This window comes from Suricata suricatta, chromosome 4 (assembly GCF_006229205.1).
Source record: "Suricata suricatta isolate VVHF042 chromosome 4, meerkat_22Aug2017_6uvM2_HiC, whole genome shotgun sequence".
Lineage (NCBI taxonomy): Eukaryota > Metazoa > Chordata > Mammalia > Carnivora > Herpestidae > Suricata > Suricata suricatta.
In genome coordinates, this window is record NC_043703.1 from 115,087,472 (window position 1) to 115,105,592 (window position 18,121).

The 18,121-nt window shown below is 51.0% G+C and overlaps 1 long non-coding RNA gene across 1 annotated transcript; it reads right to left on the minus strand.

The window, feature by feature from the left end:
• Positions 1–7,530: 7,530 nt before the first annotated feature.
• LOC115289046 lies at positions 7,531–8,521 on the minus strand. The gene is made up of 2 exons (XR_003907347.1): positions 8,361–8,521; positions 7,531–7,933 (listed from the first exon to the last, which is right to left on the minus strand). It is a non-coding gene; the product is annotated as an uncharacterized LOC115289046 (long non-coding RNA).
• Positions 8,522–18,121: the final 9,600 nt, after the last annotated feature.

Below are 18,121 nucleotides of genomic sequence, written 5' to 3' on the forward strand. Positions count from 1 at the left end.
AAGCACCCTGTAGGAAGTCAGGGCCCTTGGGTTCCAGCCCTAGTCTGCCCCTTTCCTGGCCACTGGGGTCCCACTTCAATGGGAAAGACATGAGAACACCTTCTCCCCATATTTCCTCTCCCTTCATCAAGCCCTGGGCATTCTGTGTCCTTTGTTCTAACACGACAGCCCGAGCCTGCCAGCAACAAAAGGATGAATACCCCCATCTGGGGCCCAGCACAGTTCAGAGCAGGCAGAGAAGGGGAAACTGAGGCAACCTCTGAGATGCTAACAATCTGTTCTCTCTCCTTGATGTTCTGCATTGGAGTCACTTCAGGTCATAGGCCTTGTGAAAAAGGACTAAGGTTGGCAAATCAGGTCAAGGGAGCGACTTGAGCTAATCAATGAAATCTTCTTGAAGGAGAAAGTAAGAAAGGCCTTGGGAGTAAGGCCCAAGGATAAAATGACTTGCTTTGAAGACAGGGAGGCCCTGAAGTGAAAGAAGGGGGTGGCCTGTGGCAGAGTGATGGGAGGGAGGGGCGCCAGTGAGTGCTGAGGATGCGGTGGGAACTTTAAGGTTGGCTGCCTGGCTGAGGTCCAGGGCAGGGGGTGTCGCTGCAGGATTAAAGGTGGCTCACACACCAAAGGGACTTTTCAAACTCCTCAGTATCTCTGCTGCCTCCTCAGTGGCCCCACAGGCACCTGAGGCCAGACCAGAGTGGCTGCTCCCAGGTGAGGAGGTGTGGGCATGAGCTCTATTTCCCTGCCAGGAAGCCCACCTGGGGGTCTAAGGGATTTCTTACTTTCCAGGCCCTCAGCTCCCAGCCCCTAGTGTTTCTGCTTTCCCAAGAGCTGTAGGAGAGAGAGAGAGAGAGAGAGAGAGAGAGAGAGAGAGAGAGAGAGAGAACAAGAGCAAGAGTTAGCCCACTTAGGAAAGAATGGTGTCAACTTTGGGGAGGGAAGATTTCTCATCCCTGCCCCCTGAGAATAGAATGTACTGGTAGCGGCTTCTCCATTCTAAACAGAGCACAAGGGACGCCTGGTTGGCACAGTTGGTTGAGCATCCGAATCTTGATTTTGGCCCAGATCATGATCCTAGGCTCGTGGGATTGAGCCCAATGTCGGGCTCTGTGCTCAACATGGAGCCTGCCTAAGATTCTCCCTGCCCCTCCCTCTGTCCCTCTCCCTTGCTCTTACTCTCTCTCTCTAACCAGGCCCCCACCTCACACAGGAGGAGGCCATGCATAGAGGTATTAAGAGATGGAAGCATACATCCACACAGAGGTCGTGCAAAGCCTCTTGTGGAGATGCCAGGCAGCCTTATCCAGAGTAACGCCAAACTGGAGACAGCCCAAACACCCATCAACAGGTGCCTGGATAAACAAATTCTGGTACATCCATCCGAAGGAACGCTAGTCAGCAATAAAAAGGACTGAACTATTGGCTACATGCAACCACTTGGATGAACTTCAAGATAATTGTGCTGAGTGAAAGGAGCCAGGCCAAAAAAAGAGTACATGCTGTATGGTTCTGTTTATAGAAAACTCTAGAAAATGCAAACTAATCTATACTGACAGAAAGCAGAGTAGGGGGCTGCCTGGGGACAGAGAGTGGCTGGGATGGAAGGAGGAGGGATTACGGAGGCAGGAGGAAGCCTTGGAGAGGATAGAAATGTTCAATATTTGCTTGTGGTGATGGCTTCATGGGCGATGGCTTCATATATGTCCCAAAGGCTCCAACTGTGCGCTTTGAACAGATCTGTTTATTATAGATCACTGATACCTCAATAAAACTGTTTGAAAACATGGTGGAGGTGGTGATCAAGATGGTGGTGATAAAGCTGAAGCAAAAGTTGCAGACAGGCCAACCGCAGTGTGAACGAGCCCACCGTGTTCAAGTGATTTAGGCCCTTGTCTGTCCCTGGAAGCCATGGGATGGAAGGGACAGGGACTTCTTCACCTCTGTCCCCAGCACCCAGTGTAGGGGTTCGTAATGCAACAGGCACGAAATAGTCTGTTTGTTCATCTCACTGATGACAGCCCAGCATGATAAATGCTACAGTATGAGAAACCCGGGGGCTGTGGGAGCGCAGAGGAGCGTCACCATCAATCAGACAGCTCATGAGGCTTCCTGGAAGAAGTCAGATCTGAACTGGGACTGGATGGGGAAGTAGGGTCTTTCCAGGCAAAGAGAACTTGGGCGGGGGGAGGAATGCCCCAAGTATAGGAGACAGCTTCAGTCAAGGACTTGAAGTTTCACAGAACAAAAGGCATTAAGGACACTCTGTGTGGTGGGAAAGGGGGAAATAGGATGTTGGATGGATGGATGGATGGATGGATGGATGGATGGATGGATGGATGGAAGGATGGGTGGTGGGTGGATGAATGAGTTTGTTGTGTCTACAGAGCCACAGGGAGCTCTTACGGTAGAATAGGGACTAAGATTGACACTGGAACATGACAGTGGTGTCCCAATTTTCTTCAAATGTGGGAAAGGCCTCTGGCATCCCAGTTGTCCATCTGGTACCCATGTGCCCACCCTGATACCAGCCCATCAGAAGCAGGGAAAAGCAGATGCATGGGTTTGTAGAGACACCCCCAATCTCTGCCTCCTGTTCCCCTCATTGAGGAGACAGTCTGTGACTCTAGGAGGGGCTGAGGAGTTGGTTTCCTCCCAGACACTGCTAAGTTCTGCTGAGTTCAGGTCTGGAGTGAAGGCAGTGGTGTAAATAAGGCTGGGCTGGTGGGGGTGGGGGCCATCCTCACTGAGGGGTGTCAGCTGGAATGACCGGGGCTGGCCCTGCGGGTCCCCAGGGGGCAACAGGAATGAAGTGAGAAGGATGCAGATTGTGCTGGGCTCTTCCAGGCAGGCCAGCTGTGCTCCCCACTCGCAGGGTGGCCTTGGGCAGCACAGCCAGACCTGCCCTGCAGGACCAGGGCGAGACAGAGAGGCAACCTCCCACCCTGGCTCTGTGTGTGTGGCTGCAGCTTCCCCAGTACACGGCGTGCCTTGGGCCCCGGCTCAGCCTTTGTAAGGGGCAGCCACCCACCAAGGTAGGACCCTGTCACCCATCCCGAGGATGGATGTCCTCTGCACTCAGTGACTGGGAGCTTCAGAGACCACCTGCTTGTGAGCAAGGAGACCCCAGTGGAGCGGATTTGTCCTGACACTATGTAGTACCATGCCATTCCCTCTGGGTCATGGCTCCATGCCATCATTCTTGCTACATGACACTCCTCCCTAACCCCTGACACCATCTAAAGCCCTTCTCTGCCCGCCCCACTGCCTGCTCCTGTGGAGTGGCACAGCCCCTTGTGACGTCCCGGCTCAAGCCCAAGCCCAAGCAATGGCCACCAGCCCTGCCTTGTGTGACTGAGACCCTGGGCCAGCTGGAGTATCTGTTCACAACCTTTGTTGATTTTCACAACTGTCATCTGCTGTGCCCGTTAGGGTTGCAGCGTTATAAAGGGGTTCTGCCCTTCTCGTTCTCCAGGGCTAACTGTTCTATCTGATTAACAGTCCCAGAGATGCTGCAGCTGCAGGGGCAGCTCTTGGCTCTCCCTGGCCTCCCTCCAGCTTTGTCTAATGCCAGGCAAGGGCAGAAGCTGGTGCCCATCCTCCCGCTCAAGGCCTAGCCCCAGCTTACCCTTGCTCCCCTGTCTCACTGGATGCCCCTGCTCTCTCATGGCCCTGGTCACTTCTCCAGGCCCGGGAAGGGGCTGTGTAATTCCTTTTGCATGGTGGCTCCACCAATGTCCCCAAAGTAAGAGATTCCAGAGTCCCTTCTATTCATGATTCACAGCTCTACAGGGGCCTTGTTTCCACCATGTTCTTAAAAAGGAGACAAGGAAGAGGGAATGTCATGGTTACCACCACATCCCCTATTCCAAGGACTTTGAAACCTTTGGGGAAAGCACAGCGTGAATCCAGGCAGGCAAGGAACACCTCTGGTGGCTGTTGGCAGAAATCACACGGTTGCAGCAGAAATCAATCCTTCCCTTCCTCCCACTTCTTCCTCTTGCCCTCTGGAGATGTCAGCGTCGACCAGGGAGGCCTGCTAACCTTTGCTGCCCCGTCCCAGGTGCCTCCAGGATACAGATCAGGAAAGGAGCTTAGGAATAGAATAAATATCTGTTTCAGACTCAAGTCAAAGCTTTGTCTGAAAAGAGAAAGTAAAGTTTAGGAGGCAAGGCATTTGAAAAGCAGCTGACTCTGGAAAAGCGGACGTGCAGGTTGAGACATTAACAAGCTGACTCCACGTGTCCACCTTATAGATGGGAGACTTGAGTCTGGTGGTCCTGATCTGGGACCTCTGAAGGCAGGGCCCTAGCATCCCCAGGGGATATGCAGGTAGCATGTCAGTCTCCTACCCTGTGCTCTCCCTACACCCACACACACATGCACATAGAGACACAGTTAATTCACAGGGTGCTGACCATCTATGGCTTTAAGATTGTATGAGTGATTTGAAGCACATAAATTGTGCATCCCTTACATTCACATCCTAAGAGGTTTGGTGAAATCTCTGCCAAATTACAGCAGGTGTAGGCAGAGTTGGCCCTATGGACCACCTCCGGACCTGGAGTTTTCCCTCTGAAGCAGAACAGGTCGGCTTAAGCCCTTTGACTGGATATTGGGGAGACCAGGGAAGATAGATGAAATGAGAAGTTGGGGGAACATCAGAGTAGGTGCCAAACCTGCAGCCAGCTTTTGGGTCAGCTTTTGTAGCCCAGGCCCAGAGGCTGAGGAGCGCGAGGCCCTATCCCCACTCTGCAGAGTCCAGGCCGTTAGACACACACAGAGAAAGCTGGCAGCCAGGGAAAGGTCTTGGACCAATTTTTTTTCCACTGGTGAATCAGAGGAGAGCGGTAATGGGGACCAGGCTGGCCTGACCCTGGTCACCTCTGTGAGTCAGAGCTGAGGTCCCTGTGCTAATCTTAGCCCCTCGGGGAAGACTTGTTGGGACTTGCCACCAAGTCCTGACCACCAAACTACTCTTGGAGCTGACGTCACCCTGGGAAGGTCTGGCCCATCAGAGCAGGGTCAGAGCATGGAGACAGGGCAGAGAGGGGCTGGTCTGGCGTTGGGCCTGCTCCCAGCTCACCTGTGGCCTTGAGCAAGCCACAGCGAGCAGTCCAGCAAGATGAGCTCCCAGGTCCTTCCAGCTTAGAGAGTCTGCCAGACCAGGGCTGAGTTGAGGCTGGTCAGGAAGGGAGCAGGGCCAGGCTGGCAGGAGGCCTTCGGACCAAGCCCGGCCCCGCGCCCTGTCATAGCAATTGCTCACCAAGGACCTGACTCCTAAGGATGGACAACAAACGATGCTCCCTGGGTTCTGGGGCCACGTGCACCCCAAACATGTTGTATGATTTTGGACAAATTGCTTCCCAAATCCCTTTTCTACCCTGGAGGCAGTACAGCTAGTGGTGTAAGGCATTAAAGTTTGAAGTCAGGCTAACTTAGGTTGGAATCTTTGTTCTAATGCTTAGTAGCTGGGTTAAGTCATTCAACCTAACCAGGTCCCCATTTTCTTGCCTGTAACATGGGGCCAGGAACAGGACTTTCCTGGGGGGGATTCTTGTGAGGGTTATGTGAGCTTATGCCTATGAGATGCTCAGCCCCAGTCTGTCACATAGAAGACACTCAGTCAACCCTCCATACTGTCATTAGCAGCTACTACTTCTGAGCTTCAATTACATTTCTTCATAAAGAGAGACAGTGCTGAGGGTGATTTCTGAGCCCCCATCTCTAATCAGCAACTGTAGCTTGCACAACGAGTCCAGTGATGGGATTTGCGGGGAGTGAAAAGGGATGAGCTGTGGAGAGGTCCCCAGGGCTGCGGAGAAGGGGTTTGAGATGCACGAGAGGGATCCCAGTTAAACACAGGGGAGCTCCAGGAAGCTGGCTGTGGGAGCCGAAGCCTAGCCGCGTTCTGAACCTCAGGGTCAGGGGGCCCCAGGCAAGCCCCTGGTGTCTAGGAGGAAGCCTTCTCCTCGCACTTAAGCTGATCCTCAGTTTCCCACTGAGTTCCAGCAGAACGATCTTTCTTTTCATGCTGTTTCCCATGGTGGTCTTTTCACCATGGTCTTAACCACAGCGGTGTCAAATGTGTGTTAAAAATGGTGCTTTTAGAACAGGTGGGTATGACTCTTCCCCTCACTTTCTTGACCATGCTGGGGTGTGTGCATGCATGTGTGTGTGTGTGTGTGTGTGTGTGTGTGAGAGAGAGAGAGAGAGAGAGAGAGAGAGAGAAAGAGAGAGAGAGACAGACAGACAGAGACAGAGAGAGCCAGAAAGGAGGGAGGGAGAGAGGGAGAGAACAAGAGAGGTTGCGTATGTGATCTGATCTGACAGACACAGGCATCCTTGCTGTCTACCAGGGAAGCTGGGGCAGCCATGAGGCTGTGACCTGATGAGGTAAGGACACGGAGGCCCAGAAGGGCTGGACCCAAATCTCTAGTCTCCTACCCTGGCCAGAAAGGGCCTCTTTTCTTACCCAGCACCAGGACCTGCCCTCCACCAGTCATGGAGAATGAGAAAGAACAGAAGCTCTCTTTCCTCTCGGGGAATGATTGCAGGGCAGCCTGGGTGTGGCCAGGGCCAGGACAGGAGGAATGGAGGTAACCCCTCTTGGGAAGATGTGGCCACATGGAGGCCCTAAATGGAACATGGTGCTTGTGAGGGACGAGGTGCTGAGTGTGGAGCATTGCATGTGTGAGGGAGTATCAGACTGCCTTCTCCCAGTGAGGAGGGTTCTGGAACATTTGGAGACCCTGGGTGCCTGGTGGCAGAGACCAGCCCTGAAAATCTGGGAAGCAGGGAGCAGGGAGCATGGTGAAGACATGATGAGCATCCTTTGTCTTGTTGCTAAATGCTGGGGTCTACAGAGGCTGCTATGGAGGGAGTGGGGAGCACCAGGGGCAATCCCTTGACATAGAGCGCTTTGACTCCGGGGTCAAGGGAACAGCTGTGAAAGCCACGGGCACATCTGGCTGGGGCTGAGCTAGAGGAGGGTGAGCCTGTGGCCGGCAGGGAGCCAGGGACGTGGTGGAGACAGATAGGGCCCCTGTTTACTGCTGGGCGAGGTGTTGCAACAGGAAGAGGGCTGGGGGAGGAGGAGGCAGCTCAGGCGGAAACAATTTATCTGGAGCGCGAGGAACAACTGGGGAGGGAGGCCAGCTCTGCTGCTTTCCAAGGCCAAGTGGGACGTGAGGAAGGGATGCCCGGTGCCAAAGCAGCCAGCAGTCCCTGTCTCGTGCCCCCCACCTTCCCTGTAGCCTTGGAATCGGGCCCCGCTGTCATCGCCCAGAGCAGAGCCCATGTCAGCAGTCCCCACTCCCAGGCCCCGGCCTGGGGCTGCCTTGCTCAGTGGGACAGCCCACCAGACTACAGGTTTTATCTGCCACTGAATGTATACTGTGCCAGGCATCGCACATTCCTTTCACCTGATGACTGTGTGAGATGGGTGTGTTCTCCACTCTCCAGAGGGGAAAACAGAGAAGTCATAAGCAATTTGTCCAGGGCCGCATAAAAAGTCGGGGCTGTGGAAGGAACTTGAGCCCATGTCTGTCTTATTTCCAGAATCACTCAGATGGCCCTGGGCACGTGAGCGGGGACTGTGGGTCTACCCTTGGCCCTGTGGGATGGCCTCTCCTCCTTAGCCTAGCCCCGGGACCCCTCACCTCCACCCAGCTCACAGCCCACTCCTGAGAGGCTGGCAGTCCCACAGGCACCCGTCTCCCGCCAGGGTCTGACCAGGGAGCCCTGCCCGTCATCTGCCTCTCCTAAGTCTCTGTGCCCACAGCCAGACACACAGAAACAGCAGCAGCTTCTGAGTGAAGATTTCTGGAGCGCAGGACTTCTCCTAGGCCTCTCCCTCGCCTCTTGAGGTGGGTTTCCAGAATAACCTGGACAGCTGTGGTAGCCAGAAGACACCGAGTTCCCTCCTGAGGGAGACCTGGAGAGATGGGGGATGGGGGCAACAGAGCAAAGCAGATACCACTTAGAAAGACCTCTTGAGTTCCACCCGTTTGTGAGATGGGGAAGGAGAGGCTTGGGGAGCCCTTTCAAAGCAGGAAGGACAGACCTCACCTCATCCTCACTTTAATTTTTTTTCCATAATATTTTATTGTCAAATTGTTTTCCATATAACACCCAGTGCTCTTCCCCTTAAGTGCCCTCCACCATCACCACCACCTCTTTTCCCCCTCCCCCTTCCCCCTCAACCCTCAGTTCATTCTCAGCATTCAATAGTCTTTCAAGTTTTGCATCCCTCTCTCTCCCCAACTCTCTCTCCCTCCTCCGCTCCCCCTGGTTCTCCATTAGGTCTCTCCTGTTTTCCTGCTAGACCTATGAGTGCAAACATCCTCACTTTTAAAACCCACCAGTTGAAAAACTGGAATGGAGCCTCCAGCCCCGTGTGCAGCTAATCCCCAGGGAATGTCATTTCTCATCCAGAAGGACATCACATAGCCCATCTCACTTTGTGCCCTGAATGAGACCGGGACCTCCTTCAGGTCAGGTCTTTGCCTCCTACTTGTGTGCATCTCCTTCATGGCAGAGGAAGTGAAATGAACAAGAAGTGAGTGTGTCTCATAATGAGCCACACAATGTCACATTCAGTCCTTGTGACATAAAGCAAGTGTAACCGCTCCCATTTTTCAGATGGAGAAACGGAGGCCCAGAGAGGAAGGGACTGGCCCGAGGTCATATAACCAGGCAGTAGCTATAATTCAAATGGATGGGTATTGAGTCCATACTGTGTATTAGGAACAATAGTTATGCTGCTATAACAAATAGCCCCAAATCTTAATACGACAAAGGCTTGTTTTTCTCTCATTCAAAGTCTGCATTTAGACTCTTCAGGGCAACCATCTTCCACTCTGGTTTCAGGCTGCTTTGTTCTGGGACTCTGTGGTCTCTTCAGAAGGCTCCTCTTTCACAGGATGGGTGGTGGACAGTTCACTAATGCATTGGTCAGAACTAGCCCCATGGTCCTGCTCCCCTCCCACCCAAGGTAGGAGGGGCCTGTTGCAGGCAGGTGGAATGTTGGCTGGCACCACTGTCTTTCCACAGCCATGCATAATGCTAGCCTGGGTCCAGTAGTAGTCAGTGCCCCCTGGGCACAGTGCTCACCCTGAACACCCTCCAGTGTCCCTGGGCCATACACAGGCTGAGCTCCCTCAGCTGGTGTGAGCTTAGGACTCAGGCTCAGGTGACCAGGAAGAACTCAACGATATTCTGACACCTCCAAGTCCATTTTGAATTCATACTTCCTCAGAGGCTACTTCTCTAAGTAACGCTCTGTGGCCCCAACCACTGGGATCCCTTCGGAAGCTCTTCCCTTCACTGTGTCCTGTGGAACCTTCCCTGCAATAGCGTGGGCGGCAGGCTCCCCATCATGGCATGTACGATACAGAGAGAGACCTGACAGGAATGACAAATCCAGCCCATTGCTTCAACTTAGCCTGTCCCCAGACAGACTCACCATCACACTCCTGGTTCAGTCTGCTTTCTCCCTCGGCTCAGCGCCATAGCTGTTTCTCTGATCCCCGGATCCCTGGGAAGGCACTGTGCTTTGCATGTGGGCTCCAAGTCTCCCCATATGTCTAGGATTGAACTGGGCCCCCAAGCACCTCATCCACATTCAAAGACTTTCCTTTTCCTGCCTCCAGAATTCCACTACATCAGGCTCTGCTCTCCCCTACGGACGCTGGCACAGGAGAGGCTGTTTCTACTCATCCATTGAGGGAAGATGGGGGAGAGACCCCACCGGAGTGCTGAGCGCCTCAAAGACCTTTTCCATACATTTCATACAGGAACAAAACCAAACCATGTGGTTTCAAAGAGCCTCCAGTTGCCTGTGATTTAAGCCCCTCTAGGGTATTTGGAAACTTAATGAATAATTATGTAAAGTGCCTAGCACAGCATTAAAAAAATATTTGAAAAACATACAGCATGACATTACCTTTAAAATCTCTGACATAGAAGGCTCTCCTGACCTGCACATGTGACTGCTTGCCGTCCCTCCCTGAGGCTGTGCCCCACAGCAGACCTGGCTGGGGCATCCCCGACAGCCATTCTTCCCTCACTGCCCTTTGTCTATGGCAGAGCCCGCCTCCCTCACAGGGGCCCTGAAGGCCACACCGTTGTTCCCCCAGCCTCCCTTGCTGCTATGACAAGGACCTGTGACCTCATTTTGATCAGTGGACCTGAGGGCTTGGGGGAAAGTTTTCCTCTCTACTAAACTAGGTTTCTGAATGGAAACTCTGCTATTCTCTGGCCAGAAGTTGGCATCTAGAGGTAGTGCCTAGACCTCCAGCAAGCCACTTTGTGGCCAGAAGAAGCCAGACCAGTGTGCTGTTGGCAGACCGAAAGTACAGGTGAATCTTGCATCAATTGTGTGATTGAACCAGTGAAGTAGCCCTGGGACCACTGAACTTCTTGCTACTTTCAGTTAGGTGTTCTGTTACCTTGGCTGAAATCGTTCGAACTAACACGTACCTCATAATCAACAAATCCATAAACAAACTCATCAACTCGTTCCCAAATTCCTTTTCCTCTGAAGTTCCCCACTTCAACAAAGGCGTTTCCTTTTCCAGAAATACTACTAATCTCTGCTTCTTCCTCCTCCATTTCTCTCATCCAGACTGTCACCAAACACCTTGACTCTTTTTCTGAAGTCTCCTAGGTCGCTTGCCCCTGCCAGGATGATGATGACCATCTCCTTCTGACTCTCCCTACTCTAATTTCTTACGTCCGGTCCATTCTGGGCAGTGTGCTGAGTGCCTCTCCTCCCCACCTCATCGTGCCACGCCAGTCACGCCTCCGTGCTCTTGCGCTTGCTGTCCCCTTGCTGGATGGTCACTTCACTCCCTTCTCACAGAACTCCTGTGAAGCCTGGACCAGCACAAGGTGTTCTTTTCTCTGTGAACCATTTATTAACTTGCCCAATGAGAGTTAGTTGAACTTGCTTTTGTATTCTACAAAGCTCTGGTTTTAGTAGTCAGCAGATTGTAATGAACCTTATTGCCTATATATCTCCCCTACAAAACGGCAGGCAGTTCGAGGGGAGAGATGGTATCCCAGTTACCTTTGAACTCCCAGGACCCAAAAATGGAAGGCAGCAGTGACTTAGAGATTCTTAACCCAGTGAATGAACAGCTGTGCAGAATAAATGGACTTCCTCTTGAATGTGGGCACCTGTCGTGGCTATCTATTGCTATGTAACAAAATTTAGCTTAAAACAAAAATTGCATTTATTTTGTTTACAAATATGAAATTTGGGCAAGACTCAGGGGAAAGAGTTCATCTTTGCTCCACCTGGCATTGGTTGAGTTGGGTCAAAGGCTGGAAGATAGAATCATTCCAAGGTCCATTTGCTCACATGTCTGATGGTTGGTACTGCCTGTTGGCTAAGACCTTGGCTGAGATTGTCAGTTAGGAACTTACACATGGTCTTTCATGTGCTGGGCTTCCCCACAACATGGCAGCTAGGTTCTAAGGGTGAGCATTTTAGGAGACCCAGGCAAGAGCAGTATTGACTCCTGTGGCTCTGTTTTAACAGTCATTTCGCCTCACTATCACCACGTTCTATCCAGCAAGGCAGTCACAAAGTCCTGCCCAGGTTCAAGGGTGGGGAAATAGGCTCTGCCCTGATAGGGGAGTGACAAGATTCTGGAAGAGCATGTGGGACCAGAAATATTGCTGTGACCATTTTTTAGAAAATGCAATTTGCTTCAGGAACCCTTTAAGTATTTTAGTCAACTCTTGTCTACCATTCTTTCCAAACAGTCTTTAGTCTTCCTTGTGAGACCTTATGTGCAGAATCCTTGGTCCTTTCCTTGTGATGTGGTTCTCTGAATGTGGTATAGACATGTGGTTTAATGAGCAAATTACAACTGTTAGGAAAATTGGGTTTGTAACCCACCGCTGCTACAGTCCAATTCTGTGACTTGGGATAAGTGTCTTGAATTCCATAGGCTTCACTTTTTCCCCTCAGTAAACAAGGAACTGATGATACCTGCCCCATCAACCTTCTAGGTCCCTCACAGTGGGAAACCACCTGAGTCCCCAGGTGGGAGAAGCAGGAGTGAGTAGCCCCAGCCATGTGATCTGAGAATTGTTTGATTGTGGGCACAGTGTAGGCCATCCTGATTGGTATCACTGACCACTGGAACAGTGCCAGTCCTAATCATGCTTGACCAAAGAAAGAGCTGATGTGGCAGGAAGATAGCTCCTAGCTGCAATACCACCTTCCAAATTCTATGTCAATTGGCAAGATCTAATTTATATTCAGAATTGTAACTTTAGGGGAGTCTGGGAAATGTAGTTTTTAGCTTTACAGACTCTACAGTTCAGGAAGGCATTCTCAAAGAATGGACTTGGAGAGCCAGGTTAGCATACCCATTAGAGCAAACACAAATGGAATTGCTCCAGCCCGAAGCCAGGTGAGAAGGATTTACAACCTGATATTTGGGCCAGACAGGGTGGGATGAAGGGAATGGAGGTACAAAATCACATGAGATGGGCTTGGGATGGCAGATGGAGTTTATATTAACTTTCTACCTCAGATGAAGACTACTGTGTGTGTGTGACTCCTGAAAACATTTAAAAAGTCCTCAGCACAGATGACAGAATATATTTTTGCTCGATAAGTATTGCTTTATAAGGTATTAAATGCTATGTGAAATAATGAACGCCGAGTAGCACGAAACTGTGAGCTCTGTATGTCCAGGGAGCCACGTCTCATCTGGCACTCTTTGCATCTAGCACCGTGCTGGACATGGAGTAGGCATTCAGTAAATACTTTATGAAGGAACGGATTTGTCAGTGTTCCACTGAGAAACTGACTTTGAGAACTTGACTCGATGTTCCCAGTGTGGTCTGATTAATCAGAGCCTGGTGGGAACGCCCCCTCCCCTGGTCTTAATATTATACTTCTCTTAACGTGGCCCAAGATTATATTAGTCTCCTTGGCAGCCACACCACACAGATGATTCATATTGAGCTTGAGGTCAACTATAGTCTCTGGGTCTGTTTCACATGAACAACTATTAAGTAACGCAGGGCTTCCCCATCCTGTCCATATGCACTTGATTTTTTTAACTAAACGCTTTTTGTAACATTTCATCCTGCTGAGTTAGTGTCCATCTTTCTAGCTTCTCAAGATCTTTTCAAGTCTTAAGTCTGAACTCAATGTATTATTCATCTTAGAGTTGCTTCATCCACGATTGTGACGCAGAGGCAATCTGCATCTTCTCGGATGTTTATGGCAAAAGTGCTGAACAAGGCAGGCCACCAGAGACCTCCTTATATACGGTCAGCAACTTTTTAATCAGTGTAACCAGGGAATTGTAACTTAGCCATCTCGGATCCTATCTATATTCTCACCATTTTGTCACAAAACATGGCCAGAGACCGTCTCAGGCTGGAACAGTGGCAAATCCAGATCGCTCCCAGTCTCTGGTACCCGTGTCAAAGGGAGGATGGGGCCAGCCAGGTACTACTGGCTTTTCGCAGTGATGCTGCTCTCAGGCATCTTTGCTTTCTCTTATAGGCTGTCAAGGGCATTCCTTTATGTATCAAGAACCATGAAGATGTTTAGACCTGGTCCCCGACCACAGTGTTGCCTGCTGTCATCTAAAAGTCCAGATGTAGGGAAATGGCAAAGTCGATAGTGGTACAAACTCTTCATGGAACCAAATGGGCACTATTAAAACAATAGTTGTTTTTAAAAACAGGGGTCTGGGGGAACTTAGATATAATGTGAGCTCAAAAAAGCAAGCCACAAAATGATGTGTACCCTACGAGGGCAAATATGTTACATCATGTGCACGCATAGGGGGCATTCAAATGTTGTAGAAACTGGGTCAAGGAGACAGGACTAAGGGTGATTTATTCTATTTTCCAAACTTTCAGTAACCCTATAGAAAGCAGCTTCTGAGACAAAGGCTAAGTGAAGGCATCTTACTGAGGAATGTGCAGAGGGGGCAGGAGGGAGGGCCAGTGATGTGGGGAGAGAGGGAGAGAGCTGGCCTCTAGTACAGAGGGTCACTGGGTCCCCCAGGACCTTAGGGCTGTTGGTCCCTGAGGGGAATTGGGAGCACTCATCAGCTCCAGCTTCATCCCCCCAGGGTACTAGCTCTACAGCACTCCTGGTTTTGTATGTGAGAGCGCTTAGAAGGTTCCTGGGGAGCTCCGGCTGGGAGTGGGTGGGACTCTCCGCAGTGGTGCCCAGGGGCAGGGACCTATAGAGTGGAGGCCAGGGACGGTGGGGGAGGGTGGGTCTCAGAATCTGATGTGCGCACGGGATGGGTCCAGCTCAGCTCCGCTGATGGTTTGTAACTACAGAAGTCTGCTCTATCCCCTCTAATGCTGGACATAAGCCTCGTGGTCTCTGGCATCCAAATTCCATCCTGAGGGGCAGAGAACCTTAGTCCACCTCTGGTTTTCATCTTCCCTGCTCTTCCCCAGAGTGTCACCAGCAATTCCTCCCAGAGCTGAAACCCAGCTCCGCTGGGCCTCTTAGACACCTGCCTCCTCCTGCACGTCACACCTCTGCACACCTCTTCGGGCCGTCAGCTTGCTGCCCCCATGGGCACACAGTTCCCAGGGAGGCCCGCTTTCCCCTCCTAGGAGGCGAGGGTCCAACCATCTCTCTCATTGAAGTCCCCTTTTAAACTCTGACATATTCTAGGTGGAGAAGGACAGATACCATATGTTTGCACTCATAGGTCCAAAAGGAGAAACCTAATGGAAGACCCTGGGGAGGGGAAGGGGGAAAGAGAGTTGGGGAGAGAGAGGGATGCAAAGCCTGAGAGACTATTGAATACTGAAAAGGAACCAAGGATTGAAGGGGGATGGGGAGAGGGAAGGGAGGTGGTGGTGATGGAGGAGGGCACTTGTGGGGAAGAGCACTGGGTGTTGTATGGAAACCAATTTGACAATAAACTATTAAAAAAATAAAAACATACAATAAAATAAAAAAAAATAAACTCAGACATGTTCTGGAGTGGTCCTGACACACTTTGTATCATCCAACCTGAGGACTCTTTTTTTGTGGGAGTGGAATTGTTTTCCCACCACCTTATTCCCTGTTTGTTGTTGGTGATAGTTTTTGTTCTCTTCTTTGTTTTGAGTTTTTCATGGGGCCACATTGATCTTTTGAGTCATCTTCTGCAGACCACTGTATTTTCTCTATTTGAAAACTATCTGCTTTCTCAAGGTTCACCCTCCACAGTGGGATTTGCCCACCACTCCCTTCCTGTGACATTGTGAATGCCGGGATGATAAAGTCCTTTCCTTTTCAGGTCTGTAGCCTTTTATGTACCACCACACGCCTCTGAGTTGATCAGAATTTGGTGTATCCTGCCAGTTCTGTGTGTTGCTTTTTCAGAGATTAAATTATCAGCCAAGCAAGAATGTAGCAGCGTCCTGGCTTCAGCGGATGTCCTTGTAACTGGAGCTTCATCACTCCAGCCAAGACCTGGCTTCTGCCAATTTGGGGACCCTGATCTTGGATGTGGAGAAATACCTCTCTTCACTCTCTACAGACAGCCAGGAATCCCCTCAGCCTCCAAGGAGGGGTCTCGGAGAGGGGAGCTGGTAAACAGGGCTGGTTTCTTGGGGCAAGTCTTGCAATCCTTTGGAAGCAGAGGGGAGGGAAATGCCAGGCTTCAAGCCTCAGCTCCATCACTCTTCAGCTGTGTGACTTTGGGCAAGTTATTAAACTTCTCTGGGAGTTTCCAAATCTGTAGATGCTGGAACTCTCTTGATCTTACCAAAAAGTGTCAGAGGAAGGTTTTCCACACATAACCATGATGACTATTGCCTGACAGCAAATGAAAGATGCCATTTCTTATAGGCTGATTTCAGAGGGGCTAAGTGTGAAAAAATATATGCATCTAGGAACCAGTGAAATAGGTTATCTATTCATAAGGCGTTGTGAGAATTACATGATTTAAAAGATGTAAAGCAGCAAGAGCCATGGCTGGAACATAGCACCGTGTTTGTGTGTGTGTGTAGGGGGGTGCATGTGCGTGCATATGTGTGTGTGTGTGTGTGTGTGTGTGTGTGTGTGTTAGCTCTGGGAAATGGAGGAGGACACAAGGATGGAGGGTTCTGAAGAGCAGATAGTAAGACGGCTCACTATCCACTGTCCCTCCTGGTAGAACAGAGATTTTTGTTTTTCTGAGAATCAACTGTCCAATGAGACACCGTCCCTGGCCCCCTTTCTTCCAGGTGTCTGATGTGCTTTGTGACTGATTCTCACCAATGCTTCATGGGAATCATCAGTTTCCGGCTAAGGAGTTTCAAAAGGGAACACGTCTTCTCCGTACATGCCTGTCTGCTGGAACATATGGAGAGGTCTCAGGGCCCTGTGGGACGCTGGGACCACAAGATGGAAGAAGCTGGTCCCTGAATCCCCACCTGGAGGAAAGGTTGCCACAGGCTAACCAGGAGCCCAGGCTAACTAACATCCAGTGGACTGCAACAAGCAACAGTTGAGTGCAGCCACTGACATTCAGGGGTTAACTTACGCCAGCACCTAGCATTTCCTTGGTTAAACCCATAGTGGTATCTGTGGAAGGAACTTGGAAAACTGGGAGAATGCTTCAGAGAAATTCAAGGGACTACAGAATCAGGATCTCACTCACCGTATTCTCATGCCTCTGAAAACAGTTGACAGCATCCACCTCCCCTGGTCTCCCCCACACAGTGCTGACTCTATACTGAAGTTTTCATCAACAGACCATTCATTCAACATGCAGTGTGTCTCTCCCACATGTTCGCACAAAGTCCCTGCCTGACGGGGCTCTGCTGGGTGTGGTCTCGGCACGGCCCCCCATCCTGTGGTCAGGCCCACTCCTGCAGCCCATTCATCATCCTGACATCCAGAAGAGACCCCATCAATCACAACACCTCATTTGCTAATGTGACTTCCCTCAGCTGCGCTCCGCCAGGGAGGGAGCCCCAGCCGTCCCGCGGTGGGTGGGTAAAGTCGGGGACAGCAGACTGGACCCGGCAGACCCACAGCAGGGCTTCCAGACCCCAGTTCCAGGCCCCAGGGATCGGACCCCCAGGGCTTCTGTCTGCACTGGGGTCACCACGGCTGAGCTGCAAGATTTCCTCCAGGAAGCTGTCAGGGTGGGGGTGGGGGGAATTGGGGAGGCAGGCAGGGACCACTCCAGCTCCGCCTGGAAGGCTGCAAAATCCCAGCGCTGCTACCTGAAGCGAGCTCTGAGTTTCATTTCTTTTTTGTTGGAAAAAATAAATAACTAAAAAATCCAAACCCAAATGGTTTGTCTGCATTTTCGTTCAGTATGTTAGTATCAAGATTAAATAGTCTGTGGCTGCTCCCCAATTCACCTCTCAGATCATAAAACCTCTGTAGTGACTGAAAGCAGGAGTCCATCAAGTGGCTTTCTGTTCTCCTCCTCTGTGCCCCCAGGGCTAGTTACAAGGAATCCAAGTTACAAAGTGCAGGCGCCCCTGGGGCCGGGGGCCAGGTGGCCTCAGGAGTCCCCCTGCCTGGGATGAGTTTCTCATAACCCCAGGGCCACAGTTGAGTGTGACACGTTACCCCTCATAACCCCTGGGCCACAGGTAGACCGGGTTTTCAGAGGTACCTCTCCCAGACTCTGGGGCAGGGTCCCTTCCCTCCACCCCTAGCCCTGGCCTGGTCCAGGGAGTGGGCTCTGGCCTAGTGGGCAGGGCAGCTAGAGGAAGGACCATCTAGAAGAAGGTGGCCCACCCTGCAGGTGAGACAAGCCTCCTGCGTATGAGCTCAGCCCCCCTCACCCCTTCCAGGACCGCTTTACTGTAAACCTATCACAGGAAAGTAAACCCTATAAAGTATTTGCGACCCGTGAGCTCTGCTCATCGAACATTGCAACCTGGGGAAAATGAAGCTGCTTCAAAATACAAAAGAGCAAGATTGGAAATAATAAAAATTTAATGAATACATTCAAACGTCATTAATTGTTCCATTTGATACTCGTGAAAATTTCCCTCCATTTGAAAACAATTTGTACCTTTTATTTTCTCGCCCTGTACAGATTCCTGCACGTATGTGATGATGGCTGGGAAGTTGGAGCCAATTGTAAACTAAATGAGTAAACTTCAGCCAAATAATTTCAAAAGC